This window comes from Alligator mississippiensis, chromosome 3, assembly GCF_030867095.1.
Source record: "Alligator mississippiensis isolate rAllMis1 chromosome 3, rAllMis1, whole genome shotgun sequence".
In the NCBI taxonomy this organism is placed as follows: Eukaryota; Metazoa; Chordata; order Crocodylia; family Alligatoridae; genus Alligator; species Alligator mississippiensis.
Window position 1 is genome coordinate 253,475,640 of NC_081826.1, and position 17,292 is coordinate 253,492,931.

General features: G+C 41.5%; 1 long non-coding RNA gene across 6 annotated transcripts in view; it reads right to left on the bottom strand.

Annotated features, from left to right (window-relative positions):
- LOC109281973 (uncharacterized) overlaps positions 1–17,292 on the bottom strand; it is a 222,809-nt gene that overhangs the window by 68,276 nt on the left and 137,241 nt on the right. For 2 of the 6 annotated variants that reach the window (XR_002088821.2, XR_002088818.2), the window contains exon 1: positions 1,325–1,580. The exons of the other annotated variants lie outside the window; for them this stretch is intronic. This is a non-coding gene — a long non-coding RNA (uncharacterized LOC109281973). Of the gene's footprint in view, positions 1–1,324; positions 1,581–17,292 lie in introns of those variants that run through there. 6 annotated transcript variants of the gene reach the window in all.

Below are 17,292 nucleotides of genomic sequence, written 5' to 3' on the forward strand. Positions count from 1 at the left end.
GTCAAAAGATTATGTAAGCCAGTGAAGTGGAGGGTATAAAGAGAAAATGGAAATACTTTCAGACAAAGAAAAACACATCACATGGAGCCCAATTATCCCTCCAGGAAGGCACCTGCCATCTATTTTGGAAATATTACACTATAACTCTCTTAAAATTTACTAAAAAATGAGGATATGTTGGGTGGAGCCCCTTGTTATGCACTCCACCTTAATAGCAGTTCAAGTTAGGATTAACAAATGACCTATTTTGCATTTAAAGACATTTCTTCCACTCCCTCAGCTTCAGACATTTCTTCCAATCCCTCAGCTTCAGCCACCACCTCTACCTTGTTCCTCATCCTGTCCAAAGTTTCTGTTGCCCTTCTGATATCATTTCTTGGATGTCTAGTGAATGTTGGTTTCACATGTTAAATAATGCTGGGAAGTGGAAGCATGAGTGATGGAAAGGTAGGCTATTTAAAATGAACTCAACCTCTCTTCAAGAATTTAGTTTTATGTTACTCCCCTTTTCCCCCTCTTCCCTGTCCCACCTCTCCTCTCAGATACTCCATTTGAGTATTAAAAGTGAGTACTGGACACCTGATGCCCAGTTTTCACTGGTCAGTCATGTTGATAGGAATTTAGCTATGCCATTTAGCCAACAAAAAGAAAGCATTGTGATGTGTAAGGGTACCAAAAAATGTTGGATTCATACCCAGGGTACCTTTTTCACATGTTATATAGTAGGAGTTATGGTATCTTATGTCAGAAACAGTACCTCTTCAAATGGTTTTTTGCTCTGGGTGGGACATTAATCCAGTTCTGATTAAAGAGCAACTGCTAGCTATTTTCTCCCACTGACTTTATCTATTTTACTTCAGAGAAACATTTAACAAGCTAGGACTGCCATTAAGCAAGTTTAACTGACATGGTTTGTTCTGTGTGTCTAATTTGGTGCCTACTAATCAAAATATTCTCAGTGTCACAGCTCAGGTTCCATTCTCCCCCAGCCTGTTGAAAACATCAAGTCTCTTTTCAAATTAGTTGGCTACATGCAGTGCCAAACCAGATTGCTATGGGCTATGTCCTCTTATTACAGGGTTTGCTTATTAACGAGGCTTACTGTAGCAAAATATAAACATTTAAGAAGATTACCACTTATCCAGGATCTGTCAGAGCACTTCTAAAGCTGGCAGTTGCAGTGCCCAGGTTTTAGCAATTTCTAATCCAGTTCTCTAACTACTGCTGTTTACACCTTCTATTTGGAAGCCTTGTATGGTTTAATCATGCATTTCAATAACCCAGTTGCATATGGGAATAGATTTGAGAAGCAGATAGGTTTTACCCGAAAGTCTAAACTTCCAGGGAGGTTCCGTATGAGATTCTTTTATCCAGATCAAGAAAATCAGGAGTCTGTTTGTACAGTTAAATCACAAACACTGTAAAATATATAGAAAAATGAAAAGGTCAGTTGAGGTTCTCCTTTTTCTTTTAGCACCTCACCCACACACTTTCAGAAATCAATTTCTCTGATTGAACAACATTCAGATTTCCTCTTACTTTTTGTCAGGCTCAAATGTGTTGTAGGTTCTTGTTGTTTAAGTATCACAACCTGGTTTCCTATTTTTTCCTCACCATCCCGAGAAATTCCAGACCTGCACTGTGAACAGGCAGTAGCATAACTAGGATGGGGCAACTGGGCACCAGCCCCTGCCACCGACTATTGGGGGAGTCACCCCCTGACCCCAGAAATCTTTGCCACAGTGTACACCACCCTGTGCCGCTCTTGCCCAGACACAGGAGCCAGACAAAGAAGTGCCACACCCAGCAGTCTATCTGGAGGTCAAGGGATGAACAAAATCATGCTCCCCCCAGTGCCAAGGGCATCTTTGCTGCACCAGGCACAGCCCTATACCTTGTAACATATTTGAGGGCAAGGGGAGCAAGTGGGGCACAGGGATGGGTCTTAGGAGCCCAGCCTTTGGGCTGTGTCCACCTGAGCCAATGCTGCTATAGCAGCAGCAGCCGCCTTCATTCCATGGAGAGCAGCAGCAAGTAAGATTTCACTCCTTCTCCCTTCTGTTCTCCCTCTTGCCTCCCCACTCTCCAGTGGTCAGCATACCCACCAAGCCCTCATCCCTGGTGCAGGCACAGAAGGAGCTCATTATACCTCTGTGAGTACATCCACAAGTTGTCAATCTTACTTTTGTAACAAGAATGAGTGAAACGAAATATGTTTTCTGGGCTTTTGGAAGAAGAATTGTGTGTGAAGAATATCAGCCATGAAGTAGACAGACAGAGGATCCAACAATATTTGAAACAATAGGCAGAACAGGTTTGTCTGAAGATTAATTATTACGCTATAAGGTACAACCATCTAAAAGGCATACATAACATATACCTAAGAAGCACCCAAGAGAAGGTGATGGAAACATCTTAACCAAGGAAAGTAAACTTGGAAGTTAAACACAAGGACAGTGCTGGCAAATATCAGAAAGGCTATTGAAAATTTTAGAAAAATCTAAATTCCAAGGGTTATCTTTCCAAAGCATTGTGCAGGCAATTAGCCACGTGACTTACTCTATAGTCAACAGAAATCAAAAGACTAAAACTTGCAAAGCGTTTTGAAGATTTCCATTGAAGGGGACTCTGCTCATTATGTGAAAGTATTTATATTATTTCATTAAAACTTGTAAACATTGTAGTTCTCATTCTTTTTTCTTTAGTCTGTTAAATAGCATTTGCTCTTCTATAGACTGTACACTATATACATGCCTCTTTCTATTTATTCTTTGCGGACGCTGACAAAAGAACACCAAACTTGGTGGGCCAAATTCAGCCGTGGGGCAAGCCCACTGATTTCAGGGACAGCAGATCCAATACAGAATGTTTTCAGATTCAGCAGGCCAAACTTTGAAGGGTTTACACAATAGGTATATATAGTCCCTCCTTTTCTTTGGTGTGCTTTGGAAGACCTGCATGGATCCAAGAGTATAGACTGAAATATCTGCAGAGATTATCATTAAGAAAGTCAGCAATGCTGCTTGTTTGGACCTCATAATGCTCTAATCACTTGGGAACTGTGGATCAAGGAACTGTTTCAGCTAGCAGCAGCAAGAATAAAGCAGCAAGATCAGCACCCTGCCGTAGTGGTTAGGTCACTCAGCCGAGAGGGAAGAAATGTAAGTTTTGGTTCCTGTTCCCAGGACTATTAATGCATATTACATTAGACAGTCATTGGCTCAAAAACAGATAAATCCTATGAGCTGAGACCAGAACCCAAGATTCTCTACTCCCAGCTGAGTGCCCTAAATATCAAGTTACAAACTTAGGCTCCTTTTTTCACTTGTCTCTTTCTGGTCGTGTGAATTTTGTGTCCCTTTCTGTACAGTGACACCATTCAGCTATTCTATTACTTGGTAGTCAGGGTACTCTCCTGGGAAGTAGGAGAGGTAGGTTTGAATCCTCTCGTGGTAAGAAGGACCTAGAACTCAGATCTCCCACACCCTGGGGGAGTATCCTAACCACTAGGATAATATATAAGCAATCCCTTGGAATATGCCAGGTCTTAGCTTTCACTCATTTTTCACTGCCAAAAAACAAAACAAAACAAAACAAAACAAAAAGAACAATTCTTCTGTTGCAAAGAAATCAGAAAGACCACAACAGGGCAGAATGTTTTTCCTATTTGAAATCCCTGGATTTATCTTGTGAAAATTTGCATACCTAACAGTGCTAACATTGTGTGACACCCTGTAACACCCTTGAAAGAATCTCAACAACCACAGCACCCTGGTTTAGAATTATTGATATAAAAACTTGGTGTGTCTTCTTCCTCCGAGAATACTTGTGAGTTAAAGTGACTATGCCTCCTGTATTTTGTGGTGATCTCTATGCTCTCGTGCACTAGACAGGCTGAACAGACTGGGCTCCTCATGAACTTTGGCAGAGTTGAGAATGATACATGGGTGGGAGCTTGGTGCCAAGGTGCTCAGAAAGGGGAAAATTTATGCACATGCAAGATCCCAGGGTCATGTACCTTGGGATCCTGAAAGTCTACAACGGAGGTGTTGAATGCATTTAAGTTTGCAGTTACTTGAGTAGGGGCATTCTGGATTAGTCTGTGCAGCTTAGATGTAGTAATTTAGGTACCTAGATGATGAATCTGGTTCTGACCCTGTGCCCTTAATTTTAGACACTGAATAGTAGGTGGATGTTACATATGGAAACATTATTTAAATAAGTCTGACCTGTACAGGAGATACGTTTGACACATGTATTTACCTGTGAAGCCTGCAGGGCTAGTGCAATACCTGTGGTGTCCAACATGCAAATAACAGCATATTGTATTAGTAAGATCAAATTCCAAGTAATCAGAGCTAGGTACAGACATGCAAAAAGCCCAACAAGGAATCGATTTAATTTACCCCATTTTCTGTAAGCAGTATAGTTTAGATCAGTAGTTAACAGAACACACATTCAACCTTGGTGGGGGTGTAAATCATAGACTAGGTTCTGCCATTTTTAAACCAGTCTGTGTGCGCCAAACTTCTGTTGTGTTACAGATAAAGATTAGTTTTGTGTGCCAAACTTCTGTCTGTTACAGAACCACCTATACAGGTAGAAGTGTAATGTCTGTACCTGGCCCAGGAATATACGCTAAAATGTCTGCAGAGATTATCACTAAGAAAATCCTATAGAATCCTATATCCTCCCCCAAAGGTTGTTGTTTGGCAAAGCTTTCACCTGAACATCCCATTCAAGAGAACTAAAGGAAAAATCTGGCAAAGTGGGAAAATAAGTACAGAATCTTTTTTTTAACCTCTAAACCATAAAATATGTTCTAGGGTCTAAATAATGAGACAGACTTTGAACTCTCTTCATTCTTATGCATGAATCCAAAAAGGCAAGAATTTAGCCTTTGAGGTTTGAAGGAAGTGTTATTTTATGTTCCTTTGCAGCATTCATAATTCAATTATAAATGTGCTGTAGGCTTCAGAGCAATTCAAAGGTGAGAAATGAGGCAATCTGTATTGCATTGAAATGATAAGACATGGCAGACTTTCTTAGGCAATCAAATTCATGCAGCTGTGGCTTTATAACAATTAGACACACCTGTAAGATCAACACCAGATGCCAAGAAAATCTTCCCAGGACTGAAACAATAAACATTCTGACATCATGTTCATCAATTTGTTTTTAAAATGCAAATGCCTGAACAGAAAGATATTACTCTGATAAAAATTCCACCATCTGAACCATAAAATCAAGTGTTTTCTATAGGTTGCTTCTCTGGACAGCTGGGAAAACATGGTCCAATGCAGAAAAAATGAACACTTAAAAGCAGCCTGCAGTGCAGGAATTGAATTTACAGATGTCATGAGTTATGTTAGTATGATAAAATTGTTGCAATCAAAACCACTGTCCCACAGTTATAAATAGAAGTTCATTTGAAAAGAAAAAAAATCCATTTCAGAAAAACCTCACACGTTTCCCTTTCCAGAACCATTTCTGAAGCTAGATTTCACACTGGACCATATTACCTAATAGGCTAAAACAAACAGAATCTGAAAACCTGAGTACTGGGAAATCAATGTAAATTCAGCAGCTCAAATTCTTTTTTGTTTTTAATCAGTCAAGATGAAAAGCTCATAAAACTAAACAGAATAATATGCCATAATGAGACTTATACAAAAATGGGGTTTCACTGGTGAAGAAACTTATTGGACAGACACTTGCTATGCACTCCTTCCCCCTCCAAAAGTTAGATTCAGAACCAGACAACAGGAGCAGAACAAATGCAGATGACCCGTAGTTCATGGACTGATCAGTTTTCTGAGATACTACCGTCCTTATGGGGTTTCTCTAGAATTAGACCAGCCTAGATTTGCAGTCCAGGCAACTTCAAGTCCCAATCTGAGATCAGATTTGGTCTTCATAGATTTTACCCAAAATTGTCAAAGTATGAAATCCATTCAATGAAAGAATAAAAGAAAAAATAATAATTTTAAATAACTGAATTTAGAACTATAAAATTAGATGCATTGTATAATAAATAAATAAGACATAAGGGCTACAGTGTATTATAGTAATATATGCTGAACGGTCAATTAACAAGCACTATATTTATGCAGAACATAAATATGATATGTAAGCAAGCAGACAGATAGTGTCTCAAGGTCATGGAAAGTGCCTTCCAACAACATTAATATAAAAGTGACAACAGAGATGGTATGACATTTTAGCTAAACAAGTGCTTTGAATGAGCCTAGCTGAATAAACTGTTTTTCAAAAGGTACTTAAATGGGGTAATGCTCTGGTAATAAAAAAGGCTAATAACATTTTTTTTCCATACACAGAGCTTCATTATCCACTCTGCAATCCTTGCTCTGTTTCCCCATTTTTCCCCAGAGGAAAATGGTATATAGTTTAGTCAGTTAGTTCAATCTAAAGAAGAGGCTTATAAAATGTAAAGAGATTATTTGGCATTAATTCATACTGTGAGGATTACAGCATTGACAGAATACATAAGGGTAATAAACTCAAAAGCTTTTTCTGGACAATAACAACACCATTACCTTTATTGGTTGAATGGCTGTCTTGCTTGCAAGTAATAGCACAGATATTATGCAGTGTTAATAGGCATAAAGAAGAATGTGTCACTGGAGTTATATAAAATACTCTGTACAGATTGTGCACTAATAAATTACTAACTCTTATTCTATTCACAAAAAGCAATTTGTCCAGAAAGAGCTGTCAAAACATTTATTGCCTATGTACATGAACATACAACTTCGAAGTCAAAAGGGATTTTGCACATTATCTGTTACACATACACACATACAATTACTTAAGAAAAATAGTGAAGCATGATTCAAACTTGTGAATCTGCTAACAATATGTATTCAGCATGGACCCAACCCATTACTCCTTACTCATGTGAACAGTGATGGAGAATTTGGACTCCATGTAAGCATGTATGTAATCCTATACTTCCTGCTACCTAAAGAAATGCAACCCAGATGCAAAATACCTAAATCAAGTGTTGTAAGACTGAAGTAGCTCCATAGGAATTCTTATGATATGCTTGCAATGAGCAAAATTATCCTTTATTGTTGTGCCATTACCTAGGCTTCTTTTTATTTTTTTCCCTTCTAATTGTGTAGTGTTCCAAGGGAACCACACATAACAGACCCAAAGTCGATCTATGAGCGTAGGAAAGTAGGGATTGAAGGGACCTCAGCAGGTCATCTAGTCTACCCCCTGTGCAAGGTAGGAGTATCCCTGACTAAACCACCCCAGTCAAGCGTCAGACTAACCCATCTCTTGAAAATTTCCAAGGATGGAGATTCTACAGTTTCTTTAGGTAGCCTTTATGACTCTCATAGTCAGAAAGTTCCTCTGAAACTCCAGCATAAATTTCCCCTACTGAAGCTTGAAGCCATTGCTCCTAGTTCTGTCCACTTGGGCATAGAGAAAAGCCCATGTCCCTCTTCTCTGTAATTGCCTTTCAGGTGTTATGATGACTATTATTAAATCCCCTCTCAGTTTTCTCTTCCCCAGGCTAAATAAATCTAGTTATTCTAGCCTTTCTATACAAATCTTGACTCCCAGTCCCTAATTTTTTTTGCACTCTCTACTTGACTCTTTCCAATCTGTCCTCATCTTTTTTGAAAAAATGGACCCCAAAAGTAGACACAATACTCCGGGTGAGGCCTCACCAGTGCTGAATAGATGGAAGAATCATGTCCCTTAAAAGTCAGAATGGAAATCTCAAAAATATTTATTGAAGGGAAAATACTAATAGTACTCAATAGAATTGTCATCCAACCAAACATGTATCTTCTGTGAATGTATATAATTACCAGATGGTCAGTTACACCAGGGACTTGATCTTGTGAGCTGCAAAGCACCCTTAGCTGCCCTAAAGAATTTAGTGAGAAAACTGAAGAGGCTTGCACAAAACCAAGATTCCACAAGCGTATAGCGCGTTTCCCTTGTGGACGTTATATTTACTATTATAGACACATAAAATCTTCATAGAGGTAATTATTTGTATATATACACACATTGGCGATGCACAGGGGGTGCATGCAGATGTGCCGGTGTGTGCCGGTGCACCCCCTGTGAAAAGGCACTGTCGACACTGCCAGCAGCACCTGCGGGAGCTCCCCACTTGCCGCTGCCACGCTCCCGCTACTGACAGCACCGCTGCCACCTGTGGAAGCTCACCGTTCCCCCCATAGCTGCTGGAGGTACACAGCAATTATGTATACACAAAACCATAACCTTGCCCAAAAGCTACACACTAGTACAAGCACACTGTAAATGTGTATATATAATACTAGACTATACAGGTGTACATGTTTATCGGTATATACTTAGATGTGTGTGTGTGTGGGTATGTGTGTAAAAATAACCTGCACAAGGGACACACTCATAGAATCTTAGAAAACCATCTGAGACTCAATAATTGGAGGTCCCCTTTACCTTACAGGACCAAACCCAAAGAGGAACTGATCATTTGATATCCCAAATTAAACTGAATATGAGAAGTAACCAGAGAACAATAGTTACATTTTGCAACAAACTTTTATGGTGTGTCCCAGCCGCTAGTGGGAGGGTTCGGGATTGAGAGTGGGAGGGTTTGGGATTTATTGACTTAACAAACACACAACTATGCGTAATAACAAGACAACAATGACAGACAATAACAATTGGCATTGGCAACTTATCGGCAATCCCCTCTGATACCTGAAGTACAAGTTCTTCTATAAAGCTTAGTGAAGTCAGGCATCCCCAATCAGTGCTGCCGAGGGGTACCAGGAAGGACGCTGGTATTCAGTCCTTGGGCTCTTCGAGATCCACTGGCCCACTGAATCCAGGTCAGCAGCTCATTTTAAATCAGTACCTTCTCTCACACTGCTGTATCTCCCTTCTAATGAATTCCAGATGTGCTAGCCAATTTATAACTGCTGAGCTATGCTGATAACTTACAGCCATTCAGATTCTCCCACTACAACTCTACTTAGGACAGACCAATAGCAGTATAAACTTTTTCATTCTTATTCATAGATTCATAGATGTTAGGGTCAGAAGGGACCTCAATAGATCATCGAGTCTGACCCCCTGCATAGGCAGGAAAGACTGCTGGGTTCAGATGACCCCAGCCAGATGCCCATCTAACCTCCTCTTGAAGACCCCCAGGGTAGGGGAGAGCACCACCTCCCTTGGGAGCCCATTCCAGATTTGGGCCACTTGAACTGTGAAGAAGTTCCTCCTAATGTCCAGTCTAAATGTGCTCTCTGCTAGTTTATGGCCATTATTTCTTCTGACCCCCAGGGGCACCTTGGTGAGTAGAGCCTCACCAATTCCCTTCTGTGCACCCATGATGAATTTATAGGCAGCCACAAGGTTGCCTCTCAACCTTCTCATAGGCTGAAGAGGTCCAGGTGCCCTAGTCTCTCCTCATAGGGCTTGGCCTGCAAGCCCTTAACCATAAGAGTAACCCTTCTCTGGACCCTCTCAGGTTATCCACATCCCTCTTGAAGTGCAATGCCCAAAACTGCACACAGTATTCCAACTGCAGTCTGACCAGCGCCCAATAAAGGGGCAGTATCACCTTCTTGGCTCTATTTGTCACGCACCTACTGATGCATGATAAAGTACAGTTAGCTTTTCTGATGACTTCATCACACTGACGACTCATGTTCATCTTGGAGTCCACTAGGAGTCCACCATATCTTCTGATAAGGTTAATTTTAACTGTGCCACAAGGCCTACTACTACTTCTACAAGGCCTTGCTAAATTTACTAGGCCTCACTACATACAAGGCCTCACTAATCTTTGACTTTAATTAGGCTCTTAGCAGCAATATACAGCTTACAATACATGAACAAATGACAAGAAACACCTGGTCTAATCCTCACAGCATTAAGCAAGCACCTTAGACCCAATTTTCATCTGTCACAACAGTGTCTCAAAAATCAGGTTTATCCCACATTGGAAAGAAGAAAACAACTTGTGACTGTTCATGATGCAGAATTGTCTCAAAATACCTGGGTCTGGATCCAAAAGGGCAAGTTTCCAAATCTACCCTTTTTTCTACTCTGGAAGTGAGGCAACCCTGGACCTGAAAAATGTTCTCTTCAGAATTTAGAGTTCTCCATAAAATATTCTGTGTCAATAAAACCACATATTCCAATGAAACACACATGTTAGTAAATGCTCTACTGAGTATAATTTCTAAACAAAGCAATCAGTGGGACAGTTGACACTTAATGACTTCCTCCACTTCAATGATTGCTTGCTCTGGATGTCTCTAATAAAGGTACCAAGTAATACCCTGCCAGGCTCTTCATGTTCCTTGGAAAGCTTATTTTACTTATTTCAGATGTACTTAGAAAAAAATAAATGACCTGGCTCAAGTAAATAAACACACAAAAAAGTCAAGGCTGCCGAGTTCTAACAAGTCTAGAGGCTGACATTGTTTCTACATGTCTTAAATCACAGAGTAATGTACTGTACTGATCCTAAACCACCATGCCATAGCAATATAAGTAAAAATGGGTGTGACTGCATTTCAGAAATATTTAAGCTAAATAATTTTATAATGAGACATCATTAAAATTCACATAGCCTTCCCTCTTGGGTGGTTTGATCAAATGATCATGGATCAGCTGTAGAATGAAGCTGGCATGGGCATGGACAAAAGAACTTTTAATATGTCAGGCTCCACTAGAATTTTCCTATGAACTGCACCCTTACATTTCTAAGGCTGCTCCTGTTGTATAAAGTTCAGTTGATGGTTTGTGCCAGGAGTTTGATACCCACTTTCAAAACAGACAAACACAGTGTGTATCCTCTTATTGGGCCAAATATAATGTCTTTGTGGTAAGCTTTTTATTGACTTGGGTGGGCTTCAGGTCAGTTTACAAAGTCTTTTGTCCTTTACTGCCTTCTCATTTTCTTTCAATTCAGGGTTCAGTTGAAGTGAAAGTATCTCTTTGCTCTAGAACAATAGAACTGCCACCTCTCCATGCTAAGAAAAAAATTCCATACCTTACCTTTGCAATAAACATATTTTGCAGCTTCCTCAAATATTCTTACTGTGATGCCAGGTGTATTATTCCATGGAGTCTTGTGGGAATGCTAAAATAACTCAGGGATATCATTAAGTGTCTACTGATATACTCCGAAATCTCCTCTGTTCGTAAATGAAGCAAGTTTCCCTCTAAACCGCTAGGATTACTCATTGTGAGTACAGCAAGTCATTTGTGGCCCAATGTTCATGACCCTTCCTTTTGTAACCATATTGTTTAACATTCTTCTGAGCCCGGGCCACCTTAAGATGAGACTGAAGCCAGAGATGAAGTCCAAAATATTATTTCAGGTATTAAAATTGGCAACTGAGTGAAATCATTCTCTGAGGCTGGGGAGGAAGCTGAAATGAGAGTATAAGTGCCATACAAGTTCAGACTAATCATGCATCTGGCATAGACTATAGTCTCCAACAGTAGCAAAAGTAGATGCTTTGAAGAAACAGTATATGAACAGGACATGTCTAGAGCAATCCAGCCCCTGTCATACCCTCCCTGAAAACCACCATCATTGGTTTAGGAATGTCAGAGGACACATCCCTTGCCATCCTATCTAATAGGTATTAATGGACCTGTCATCCATAAAATTTGTCTAAACCCTTTTTGAACCTGGTTATGTTATCTGCCTCTACATGTTCTGCAAGTTAACTACAGACACAGTAAAATGTATCATAGAACCACAGAAAAGTAAGGCTGGTACAGACCTTAGTAGGTCTTTAAGTCCAACCCCATGCTCAAGGCAGGACCATCCCTATCCAAGCCTTCCTACTTCCTCTTGGTTTTCTTTTTTTTTTTTTTTGTCTCCTGTTAATTTTAGTGGGTGTCCCTTAGTTCTACTGTTCTGGGATGGGCAAATAACAGTTCCCTATTTTTCACTGACACCCTGTATGATTTTATAGATTGCCATCATATCCCCACCCCAGCCTTCTCCTTTCCAGACTGAAGAGTACTTACCTTTTCAGTGGCCACGTCTACACAAAACGCTGACTGTAGAGTAGCTTGTTACTACTGCACAGCAGCATTGTGTTGCATGAAACGTGACATGACACTACTGCACAACAGTAACAAGTAAGTACGCTGTCAACATCACCAAAAAGCCATTCAGGATGCTACTGCACAGTAACACCAGTTACTACACAGTCATTTAGTACTTTTGTAGGCAAGTACTAAATGACTGTGCAGTAACAACTGTTCAGTCAGCATCTCATGTAGACGTGGCAAATCTCTCCTATTTTGGCAGCTGCTTCATACCTGTGACCATCTTTGTTTCATAGTTTCATAGCTGTTAGGGGCTGGAAGGGACCTTACAGATCATTGTGTCCAGCCCCCCTGCACTTGGGCAGGAAATACTGCTGCGATCAGATGACCCCAGCAAGATGGGCGTGAAGAGGCTTTTTGAAGATGGCCAGGGTGGATGACTGTACCACCTCTGGGGGGAGCCTGTTCCAAACCCTTGGCACTTGACTTGTAAAGAAGTTTTTCCTTATGTCTAGCCTGAAGCGATCTTGCCCTTCTCTGTACCTTTTCAATTCCATTACATCTTTTTTTCTATGCAGAGACCAGAAATGCATACAGAATTCAAGATGTGGGTACATCATGGCACATCATGGATTATATAATGGCATGAAGATGGTTTCATTTTGTTTGCAATTCTCTTCCTAATGAAGCCCAGTATTTTATTGGCTTATTTGGTCACCACTGCACATTGAAACAGTGTTTTCAGAGAACTGTCTACAGTCTACAGACTCTGAGGTCTCTTGCCCAAGTCGTTAACAGCTAGCTCAGAGCTCAGACTTCTGTGCATACAATAGGGCTATGACCAGGGTGGTTGGTTCGAGAGGGCATGCCTGGACAGGAGTTACTGCCATGAGAGCCAAAGCATCAGTCAGAATCTGAGGTATGAAGCCAGAGTTTGAGACAAGTTTGTGGTTAAGGCAAGCCATTGCTCGAGCCAGGAGGTCCAAGCCAGCAACAACCTGGAACAGGCAGGGCAAGAATAGAGCAAACCAGGACAGAAACAGGCAGACACAAAAGTCGGAACAAAGGGAGGCAGAAACTAGGCAGAAAGAAGGCACAGGCTCAGGGTAGGCAAAGTTCAAAGGGTTCCAGGCAGGCCAGGAGGCACAGTCATTCAGTCTGCTTGCTCAGACAGTTCACCAGTCTGCTTCAGACATATAGGGCACATCTACATGTTGCTGTATGGTGATGTTACTGTGGTGCTGTACTTCCTTTTGGAAGTACTAAAGCACAGTGCAGTAACCGCCTGTACTGAGCTGAGTGCAGCGCCCGGTTACATTTTGCTGTTATGTCACCGTAGCAGTGGCTAAAACAGGGGAGTGTGCCCCTACAGTGACATAGCTGCTGATCACATGCAGACCCATGTGATCAATATGTCACCGTGGCATACCATATGGCGATGTAGCAGAAACATCCAGCCAGGTAGCATGTTACTACATCTCTGCACACCGATGTGTAGACATGCCCATAATGTCTGAATAGGTAGGCCCCTCTTCCTACAGCCTCTGAGGATTTCTCTGCCTAAGCTCTGCTTACTTCTAGCTGGGGCCTGGAACTGGATCAGCCCCAGCTGGGTCTAAGCTCCTTATATAGTTAAGGTTATTTCTTCCCCTCTCCCCCCAGTGTGCATGACCTTGCACTTGTCTACATTCAAGTTCCTCTGCACATTTTTTCCCACTCACTCAGCTTTGTGGGATCTTTCTGCAGGTCATCACCAACAGCTTGGGATTTTACTACCTAGTATAAGTTAGCATCATCAGGAAACTTGGAGATCGTTGTGTTCTCCCTATTCCCAGTCATTTATGAAAATGTTGAACAAAACCAGGCCCAGAACAGATGCTTGAGGGACCTCAGTATTGATCCTCCGCCATCCTAACAAGTAACCTGTATTTACCCGACTCCAAGATAACTTTGAATTTAAGATTGCCCCCCCCAGGTAATTTGATTCTATACAGGGAAAATTATACATTTGTTATAATTTTCCATGTATCAAATCTAATTATTGGGCAGTTGTCTTAAATGTATACCCCCCACACTGCTGTGCAGCTGCAGGGGTGAAAGCAGTAAAGAAAGCACTGGCAAGAGGGAAGGCATCCTGGATCCTCCCCCACTTACCCCACCCCAGCGTCTGACCCCTGCCACTTGTCCCCTCCCAGTGCCTACCCCTGCCCCCCACCATGTCCCCTATGTGGCAGCTCTGGCTCATGCTCCAGCCTCAGCCAGGTAGCAACAGTGGTGGTGTCAGCTCTGCCTCCAGCCCCTGGCCAGGTTGGGGCTAGAGCTGAAGCCAGAGTGGCACAAATTCCCCTGCCACTGTGCAGTTTCCCTTGCACCCCACCCCACCCCACCATGAGGTCTCCCCTGCACTCCCCCACCCCAGCAGCACAAGGGCTCCCCCATGGTCTCCTACCATGCACCCACATCCCCTGCTACGTGAGCCACCCTGAACCACCCTGGCTCCATCCAGCCAGACAGCAGCAACTCCAGCCTCGGTACTCAAATCTAAGGTGAGGCTTTTTTCCCTCATGTTAAAATAGAGGGGAAAACCTCATTGTGTATTTGAATAAGGGCTAGCTGTTAACTGTGTATTTGAATAAAGGCTAGCCTTTGGTGAGGACCTTGGCAACAGCTTTTATTTAAAAAAAAAACCAAATATATTAGCTGTATCCCCCTACATGCTGGCTATCACCCACAAAGAATTCTAGTAAATTGGTGAGGAAGAATTTCCCTTTAAAAAAAACTGTGTTGACTCTTCCCCAGCATATCATATTTATCCATGTGACTGCTGACTTTAAATTATTTATTATAGCTTCTACGAACCTGGCAGAAGTGAGATATGGGTGTTTCCCAGGAAATCTTGCAAGTCTGCCTTTAACCAGGAAATTATTACACATAATTTAAAGATGAGCCCGCAGCTGCACCTTTTATCTGTTAATGGCGGCTCTGAGATTCTTTGGTCTCCTATTTCCCCTTTTCACTTTTAATTAATATTTACACAATATTCTTATGAGAAAAATGTAATACACACCTATGTGCCTATATTTAGAAGAGTTTTTTTTGTCAGGGGAGTCATATTTGGCTCATTTTAAACAGAACCCAAATGAAAGTAGGGCAGAATAGGCTATTATATTATTATGACTAATTATGAAGAGTTTTTCCCTATTTCTTCAGACCAGGCTGCTGTTCATTTGGGAAACATCTGCCTATAAACACATTAGCTGAAATGGTCCATTCCATCTCTGCAAGATAAACACAGATCTTGCAGTTTCCTTTTGTCTTCTGATTACAGTTTTCCCTAGTATAAAGGATTTCTTACCTCTTAGAATTTCTTAACAGTATAGAATCTCCTCAAGGCCATAACAAGAAGAAAGGGAACTCTACCTTGAATGTGAATTAGAGGTGTGATAAATAGTAGCAGAGCCAGTGTTGTCAAGCACAGTATTAAATCCTGCACCTCCTCCTGACCTGAAGGGATTACTATCTCTAGAGGCTAGAAAGTAATTCAGTCTCAATACTCATTGAATAATTGGGCTCTCTGTTTGAGGCTGTCACCAAGGTGCTAGTTACAGTGCATAACCACATTCCAGCTTACTTTTGATCCTGGGAAGTGATTTTTTGTTTTTAACTCTTACGAGCCAGATTCTGAGCTTGGGTAAACCTGTGTAAATTCAGAGTAAGTCCACTGATGGCATTTAAGTCATTTAAGATTTATACAGCCTTAAAATTAAAATATGTTATGAAGTTTCATTCTGGTATAATGCAGGGGTTGGCATCCTATGGCCCATGGGCTGAATCCAGCCTGAGAAGCCATTTGATCTGGCCCATGGACTTGGAGCTTCTGTAGCCAAATTGACCCTGTTAGGGTCAGAGGCAGGCAGATGCACAGAAGGTGGATGCTAGGACCCAGCTGCCACTGCCACAAGCTTTTTCCCAGCAGCTGCACAATGAAAGCACCCACCACTGCTATTTTTTCCCATAGCAGCATGGGGAGAGTATCTTCAGCTGGCACTTTGCCACACAATGACAGGGGGCTTTGGCAGCAGTCACTTGCCCCTCTGCCATGGGGATGAGCACTGGCTACAGACACTTTCCCCATGCTGCTGCTGGGAAAAGAGGCAGCGTCAGGCACTTTCCCTGTGCAGCCACAGGAAAAAGTGGTGGTGGTGGCTGAGTCCTAGGGCTGGCTTGCCATGCACCAGCCCACCTCTGGTCTGGACTGGATTGGTTTGGCTGGCAGTCTGAAAAGGCTGTTGACCCCTGGTATAATGAAAGGATAGCAAAAGGAGGGTACTTGACAAAAAATCAAACCAATGGGTGATTAGAGAGGTCAGGGTGCTGTTAACTGAAAATAAAGCAGGAGGTTAAAGGAATAAGTTGCCAACCCAAACCTAGACACGCTGAGTCAATACAAACCAAATGTCACTGGGATGAATTCACTCTTATTTCAGATGGTTGTATTGAAACCTGTATAAAATTAGTCATTGGTCATGTGGATATCACTAGAACCATCACCATGAATACTGAAGGTTTCAATAAAAATGCTTAAGAGGTCCGCAAACTATGCCAAGGTATGGCCCTTCTCTCTATTAGGATAAATGGCTTTGCTGGATTGTAAGGCCTTAGCTTACTTTTTTCCTACCTATCCTCGTTGAGAAGAAGGGACCAGGATGGGGGATTCAGTTGCTTGCATGTCAATTGAAATGCTATTAATAAAATTACTATCATAAAAATAACCCTAATTATTCTTGAGTCCCTTTCTATGGAGAAAAGTGCAACCATTTATGTTAATTATATTTGCCATGCTTGGAGATAGTACATTTTACAAGTTGATAAGTTTGTGCATTGATACCAATTTGCTTAAAGAGAAGAATGCAACCTATTTTCTTAGGTATCGCCCTGCCAGTTATGGTTTTCTGCCATAAATTACTACTTTCTGCCCCTAACCACAGGAAAGCTGTTCAATTTCATGCCCTGCATATGTTAATCACATTGATGTTCTTCTTCCTTCACCTGCCTCTTCTGTGTGTTTCCCTCAAACTAGTCTACCAACGCTTAATACCCCAGTCAACACTATACTGCTTTTCCATCCTGCTTTTTCTACAAAGTACTTCCCCTCGCTATGAAAACAGTAACACAGTGGGCATATCTACACCAGCCTAGATTTATTGTGCAGTAAGCTACTGCACAGGATTTTTG